Raw genomic sequence first — 8,401 nt, 5'->3', positions numbered from 1 at the left:
AACAGGGGCACCTGGGTGGCTCAGTTGGTTAAGCATTGGACTTTGGCTCTGGTTATGATCTCGCAGTTCAGGTCATGATCTCATGGTTTATGGGTTCAAGCTCCACCTCAGGCTCGGAGCCTGGAGCCTGTTTCAGATTCTGGGTCTCCCCCTCTCTTTGCCCCTCCCCCACTCATCCTCTCTCTCTCAAAAATAAACTATAAAAAGAATTAAAAAAAAGAAGAAAACAAAAGTACAGGCAACAGAAGTAAAATGAAATAGAGTACATCAAAATTTACAACTTTGTTTCCCAAAGGACACTATCAACAAAGTGAAAAAGCAACCCATGAAATGGGAAAAAGTATTTGCAAATCATCTATTTAAAAGGGCTTACTATCTAGAACCTATCAAAAACTCTAACTCCATAAATTAAAAAAAAACAACCTCCTTAAAAAATGAGCAAAGGATTTGAAGGATACTTTTCAAGAGAAAATATACAAATGGCCAATAAGCACATGAATAGGTGTGCAAGATCACTAATCATTAGGAAAATCCAAACCACAATGAGGTACCACTTCACGCACATTAGGATGGCCATTTAAAAAAAAGGAAAATAAGTGTCAGCAATGTTATGTAGAAATTGGAAGACTTATACATTACTAGTAGGAACGTAAAATGATATAGTCACTACAGAAGACAGTATGGTGGTTCCTCAAAAAATTACAAATTATATGATATAGCAATTCCATATATATATATATATCCAAAAGAATTGAAAGCAAGGTCTTAAACTGATATTTGTATACCATATGCACATAGCTATTATTCACAATAGCCAAAAGGTGGAAACAATCCAGGTGTCCATCAACAGATAAATAGATTTTTAAAAAATGATATACACATAAAATGGAATATTTATCCCTAAAAAGGAAGGAAATTTTGGCACATGCTACACTAGATGAACCTTAAAGACATTATGCTAAGTGAAGCAAGCCAGACACAAAAGGATAAATAATGTATTCTTCCCTTTGCATGAGATATCTAAAATAGGCAAATCCATAGGGACAGAAGGTAGATCAAAGGTTACTAAACTGAGGGGAGGAGAAAAGGAAAGTTATTGCTTAATGTGAGAGTTTCCATCTGGAGTAACGACAAAATTTTGGAAATAGACTGTTGTAATGATTACACACCATTGTGGCCATTAATTAATTGCATTAATTAATTACACCACTGTGGACCTAACTGAATTCTACACTTAAAAATGGTTACCCTGGCAAATTTGTGGCACAGATATTTCACCACAATAAAAAAAAAATACACGCTTCAAATTGGGCTTAATTGGATTAGTATAACGAAATCCAAATGATCTGAATTTATTTATACATTCAGTCATTCACTGACATTTTATATAGCACATATTATGTGCCAGGCACTTGGCTAGATTCTAGGGATAAAGTGATAAACAGGCACTTATGATAATGTGTTAATAACATTAATAGCTAACATTTTTGGGGTACTCTTACATGCTCCCAACAAACTAACTGGTATTATTATCCTATTCTTACTAATAAAGACACTGAAGCTTAGAAAGAATAGCTTGCGAAATATCACACTGCTGGACTCTATACACTCTACCATTATTCTGCTAGGAAGAGTGTTTACTACAATGAGAGCACATAAGCAAGGCAATTAAGTTAGTCACCCAGAGTTTTAGGTATGTCTAAGTAAAGACTTGAAAGTTGAGTAGGAATTTGGCAAAGGAGAGCATGTTAAAAATATTTCTAACAGCATGAATAAAAAGACTAGAAGAAAGCAGAGTTCATTCTGGAAACTTCAAGCAGCTTAGGGAAGGTGGAGCTTAAAGTGTCAAAAGTAAATTGCCAAAGACGAAACTGGAGTAGGACCCAGAACAGAGAGGTTTTGTTTTGGTTTTACTTATTGCAAAATAAATCACCATAAAGTTTAATGGCTTAAGACAACAATCATTTTGGTCTCACTCATTACTCCAAGAATTAACTGGGCCCAATTGGGCAGTTCTCTAGTTTATTTGAGGTTACCTAGGGCTGAAACCATCTAGGAGTTTTCCAGGTACAAAACATGTACAATGGCTCTCCCATAGGTCGGGCATCTTGGAAGGAACATCCAGAAGTCTGGATTCAGCTAAGATGTCTGAGCCTTTCTCTCCACAGAGTCCTCCCACAGTAGTTGGACTTAAAGGAACTTCAGGTAGAAGTTGAAGCCATTAGGCATTTTTAAGCCTAAAGCCTGGAACTGGCATAATGTCACCTCTGCCATGTTCCATTACTTAAAATAAGTAACAAGATCAGCTCAGATTCAGTATGAGAGGGGACTAAACAAGGGTCTGAATCCCAGGAGATGTGGTTCACTGGGTGCCATCTTTGGAAACCAGCTACCACAGATTTTATGGATAGGTACAAGATTGGAGAAAGAGCAACATCAATTAGAATGTCATTAAAATAAACTAGTTGAGAGACTGTAATGGAATTTTGTATTTATATTTGGGATATAGATAGATAAATAGAATTAAGACCAATTAAGTGATGAAATGGACCAGACTAGATGAGTAACTGACACTAAGGGAGGGACCACAGGGGTTAGAATGCAGATGACTAGTTTCTTTGTTAAGCTCCTGGATTAACTGACTTGTTATTCACAGATATAAAGAATACAGTAAAAAGAATAAATTTGATAGTAGAGATACTATGGTATGTCCAGACAGAAACTGAATCTAGAGATTAGGGCTGAAGATGCAAATTTAGAACTGAAAACAAGTGAGAAGATGAATTATTCAGGGTAAGTTTGTTAAGTAACAAGACAGACCAGAATGGAGTCTTGGGGAACAACAACATTTAATATAGCAGAAAACAGGGAGTCACAATGAAGTCTAAGAAGAAGGGTCATCAGAATAAAAACTGGAATAGAATACCACAAAAAGAAGAAAGTATTTCATAAAAGAGAAAATGACTACTAGTATCAAATGCTATAGAGAGATTAACTATGGTTAAGATTGAAAATTGTGCCTTGGATCACAAACAAGTAAGTTGCTAGTGACTTTGGCAAAGCAGTCATAGGAGTGGAAGCTTTGCTACAGTGAATTAAAAAAATGAACACATGGGGAGAATGTAGAAACAACAAATAGACAAATGTTCAAGCCTGTTAAATAGAGGAAGACCTAGTAGTAGATAGAGCACAAGTGATCAAGACAGGTTTGTTTTTTAAGACTTCATCGTTCAGTAATTTCTGCACCCAACCTGAGGTTGAACTTACAGCCCCAAGATCAAGAGTCACACGATCTACTGACTGAGCCAGCCAGGTTCCCCAAGAGTGTTTTTTAAGATGGCAGAAGTTAGAGCATGTGTAAGTATAGTTGAGATGAAGCTAATAGAGAAGGAGAAAAAAACTGAAGATGCCAAAAGAAAAGCCTCTGAGGAAGAAGGGGAACACAGACAGAGAATACCCTTTGACTAAAGAGAACTACCATGCCTAGCAGTGGACAGGAGTTAAAGAACGGTTGTGAGTGCAGGTCAAACTGCAGGTGTGGTGCATACATAGATACATGTATACATACATTGAGAGTATCTATCCACATGGTCTTTAACTTACTACTTTTTGACTTCACAATGGTGCAAAAGTGATACACACTCAGGATAAACCATACTTTGAATTTTGAATTTTGATCTTTTTCCTGGCTCGCAGGTACAATACTCTCTCATGATACTGGGCAGTCAGCTGTAGTTCCCAGTCAGTCACCACAAAAGTCAACAACCAATACCTCTACAACCCTTCTGTATCCATACAATCATTCTGTTTTTCACTTTCAGTTCAGTATTCAATAAATTACAGGAGATGGCTTTCGGTCAACATGGCAGAAAGTAGGGATACCAGAATTTCCCTCGCCCCTCAAATACAGCCGAAATGAGGTCAGAACACTTGGAATTCCAAGAACCCAGGCTACAGCGTGACAGACACATCTGCGGGGGCATTCAAAGACAGCTTGGTGGGACAGAGGTGCATGCTTGCAAACTGGGAAAGATAAGATGGGTGACTAGGTAGACTTGGAAGAGAAAGAGAAGCTGTGGAAGTTTGAAATTGTATTTGGATAACAGAAAAACTTCTCCAGACCATGGTCCAAAAAATGAAGAATATGAAAAACATCCAGTTCTATTTTGCATACAGTGTCCTGCAGTCGACTATCTCTGGACCAGAGCCGCTGCCAGTGTGCCTGTGCAGCTGCTGGTACACGGCCCGGCAGGGAGAAGAGCCAACCCGAGACTTGGTCACACTCTGGGGTGGGGTGGGGGAGACTGCAAGAAAGCTATCCCCTCCATCAAGTACTGTGAGAAGAGGGTTTACTGACTCTCCAAGAACAAAAGACATTGCAGGCGCCAGCCAAAGACCCTTTGTTGGCTGGATGGAGTGGCACTATTCCAGGTGGCACAGAGCAGGATCCTCTAAGGCACTGGGTTTTGGATCCCGGTCAAACACGGGGGAGGCACTGGAAACTGCGCAGCAGGGAAACTGGCCTCCCCAGCTGCTCTGGGAGGGCTGCCTGAACAGCGATTTGGCATACCTGTCCAAGGAAGAGAGAGACTGGGGTGTTGGTGTCACCATTTTCCTCCCCATCTTCAACATGATGGGGCTTCAGGAACAGGACAGTGGCCACCAGGTGAGGTGAGACCCCTTACTCCAAACCCACCCCTCCGTGCCTAGTAACCGCTTATCCACTGGAGAATGACACTCACTGAGCCAGTCGGCCCTCCTCCAGCCCAGCACAGCCACCATGTCCAAGGAACCAACAGACAACTGTCCTATGGTTTTCTATGTTAGTTAAGGTTTGCTGTTGTTTTTGTTGTTTTCTTTGTTCATTCTTTTCCTTCTTTATTTTCTCTTTTCCCTGCCTTATCTTTCTACTCTATTTTTTCTCTCCCCCTGCCCCCACGGTTGGAATAAGCCATATACTTTCTGATTTGGTTTTTGGTCAATCCTCATTTTTCATTTTCTTTTCTTCTTTTGTTTTTACTCTGTTCTGCTTGTTTAATCAGGCATTTTGACTCTATTCTTTTTACACCTTTTCTGTATCTCCTTTGTATTTCTCTCTCTCTCTCTCTCTCTCTCTCTCTCTCTCTCTCTCTCTCTCTCTTTCTGGATTAAGCCCTATAGTTTCTTTGATTTTCTGCCTGGTCTTTCTATCACCACTAATCACCACTATCATTCCTCTCTCAGTTTGGGATACGGCTTCTTTCCTCCCCCTCTTTCTCTTCTTTTCCAGGGTTACTTCAATGAACAAATCAAAGCATAGCTGGTGGACGAGCTAATCTACCACTATGAGTAGTAAGATAAAGCACCAAGACATAACAGCAGAGTGCACAAAACACACCCCGAAAACATTTTCTGAAGTTTCAGGCCCTGTACAGTGTGTGACCCCTTTATAATATAGTAATATTTGTAGGTACAGGACAAATAACAAGATACTAAAACACATAAAGGGCAGAAAAATTACCAAAACAACAAAACTGAAGAATCTGCCCAAAAGGAATTCAAGGAAGAAATAATAGCCAGAGGACTGCGTAAAACAGATATAAACAATATCTCTGAGCAAGAATTTAGAATAATAGTCATAAGACTAATGGCGTGGCTTGAAAAAAGCATACAAGACAGCAGAGAATCTATTGTTGCAGAGATCATGGAACTAAGAAATAGTCACAATGAATTCAGAAATACTATAAATGAGATGCAAAATAAACCAGATGCAGTGACAGCAAGGACGAAAGAATCAGAGGAGAGAGTAGATGAAACAGAAGATAAAATTATGGAAAATGATGAAGCTGAGAAAAGGAGAGAAAGGAAACTACTATACCACAAGGGGAGAATTAGAAAACTTAGTGATTCAATGAAACAAAATAGTATCCGTATCATAGGAGTTCCAGAAGAAGAAGAGAGAGAGAAGGGGAAAGAAGGTTTATTTGAACAAGTTGTAGATTAGAACGTCCCTAATCTGGGAAAGAAAATAGTCATCCAAGTCCAAAAGGCACAGAGAACTCCCTTCAGAATCAACAAAAACAGGTCAACGCCGTGACATAGTAAAACTGGCAAAATACAAAGATAAAGAGAGAATTCTGAAAGCAGCTAGGGCCTTCACCTACAAGGGTAGACACATAAAGGTAGTAGCAGTCCGCTAAAACACGGCAGGCCACAAGGGAGTAGCAGGAAATATTCAGTGCGCTGAATAGGAAATATATGCAGCCAAGAATCCTGTATCCAGCAAGGCTGTCATTAGAACAGAAGGAGAGATAAAGGCTTTCCCAAACAGAAATTAAAGGAGTTCATGACCACTAAACCAGCCCTGCAGGAGATCTGAGGGGAGACTCTGTGAGTGGAAAACAGCAAAGACTATAAAGAACCAGAGGCATCACCACAAACATGAAACCTACAGATAACACACTGACACTAAATCTCTATCTTTCAATAATCATTATGAATGTAAATGGACTAAATGCCCCAATCAAAAGACAGAGGGTATCATTATGGATAAAAAAAACCACAAGATCCATTTATATGCTGCCTACAGGAGACTGTTTTAGACCTAAGGACACCTGCAGATTGAAAGTGAGGGGATGGAGAACCATCTATCATGCTACTGGAAGTCAAAAGAAAGCTGGAGTAAGCCATACTTATATAAGCCATATTTGTATCAGACAAACTAGATTTTTAAAACAAAGGCTGTAACAAGAGATGAAGAAGGGCATTATGTCATATTAAGGGGTCTATCCATCAAGAAGAGCTAACAATTATAAATGGTTATGCCCCCAATGTGGACCAACCCAAATATATGAATTAATCACAAACATAAATAAATGTATAAAGAACAACACCATGATTGTAGGGAACTTTAACAAATTACATGAAGTATTCAGAATGTTGTTTTAGAAGATTTTGGCCAACTGGAGGCTACCGTAAGTGTTTTGAGCACATTTACGGTATACCAGGCTAAGCTATGATGTTCGGTAGGTTAGGTGTATTAAATGCATTTTGACCCACAATAATTTTCAAATCACAATGGGTTTATTGGGACATAACCCCAAGGAAGAGCTATAGTTCATAATTAAGGGCATTCTCTTCTGGCACTTTCTATAGTATTTTCTCAGTAAAATAGGATCATCTCATCTCATCTCAGTGAAGTAGGGTCATCTGCTGAGAACATGGATAAGAGGTTTGAGAAGAATGAAAAGTTTTAAATAGCCACTAACAAAACTGAAGTATTAGAAAATATAAATATTGATACAAAGCCAGAGAACCAAAGGCCAGATTGGTAACCAAGACTCTACACTATTAACAGTTAACTCAAATCTGTGGTTTTCTCTTAAAGTTATCAGTAATCAGGTACATAAAATTATATGGATTCAGGGAAGGAGTTGTGTTGAAGAACCATGGTAGATGAATAACAAGAAAATTACAAATTTTACCAAGATATCTATTGATACTTTTAGACTCTTCTCTCTTATTCAATAAACAGACTCACAATACCATTAACTTGGTATTTTGCCAAAAGGATATTCTGCAATATCAGGTACTACTGAGAGGTCCTGCGCAGTATGGATGTGGTCCCCCTTCATTTATTATTATTTTTTATAATAGTTTATTGTCAAATTATTTCCATATAACACCCAGTGCTTCTCTCCACAAGTGCCCCCCACCATGACCATCACCCCCTCCCCCCCTCCCCCTTCAGTCCATGGTTCGTCTCCAGTATTCAGTAGTCTCCCTTGATCTGTGTCCCTCACGCTTCCCCACTCTCTTTCCCCCTTCCTCTCCCAATGGTCCCCTGCCAGGTCTCTCCTGTTAGACCTATGAGTGCAAACATATGGTATCTGTCCTTCTCTGCCTGACTTATTTCGCTTAGCATGACACCCTCAAGGTCCATCCACTTTCCTACAAATGGCCATATGTCATTCTTTCTCATTGCCATGTAGTACTCCATTGTGTATATATACCACATCTTCTTGATCCACTCATCAGGTGATGGGCATTTAGGTTCTTTCCATGACTTGGCTATTGTAGAAAGTGACGCTATGAACATTGGGGTACATGTGCTCCTATGCCTCAGCCCTTCTTTATCCCTTGGGTAAATCCCTAGCAATGCTACTGCTGGGTCATACGGGAGTTCTATGGATAGTTTTTTGAGGAACCTCCACACTGTTTTCCAGAGCGGCTGCACCAGTTTACATTCCCACCAACAGTGTAGGAGGGTGCCCGTCTCCCCACACCCTCGCCAGCATCTATAGTCTTTTGATTTGTTCATTTTAGCGACTCTGACTGGTGTGAGGTGGTATCTCAGTGTGGTTTTGATTTGAATTTCCCTGATGATGAGTGACACTGAGCATCGTTTCATGTGCCTGTTGGC

Source organism: Suricata suricatta, chromosome 4, assembly GCF_006229205.1.
Source record: "Suricata suricatta isolate VVHF042 chromosome 4, meerkat_22Aug2017_6uvM2_HiC, whole genome shotgun sequence".
In the NCBI taxonomy this organism is placed as follows: domain Eukaryota; kingdom Metazoa; phylum Chordata; class Mammalia; order Carnivora; family Herpestidae; genus Suricata; species Suricata suricatta.
This window is presented reverse-complemented; position numbering follows the sequence as displayed.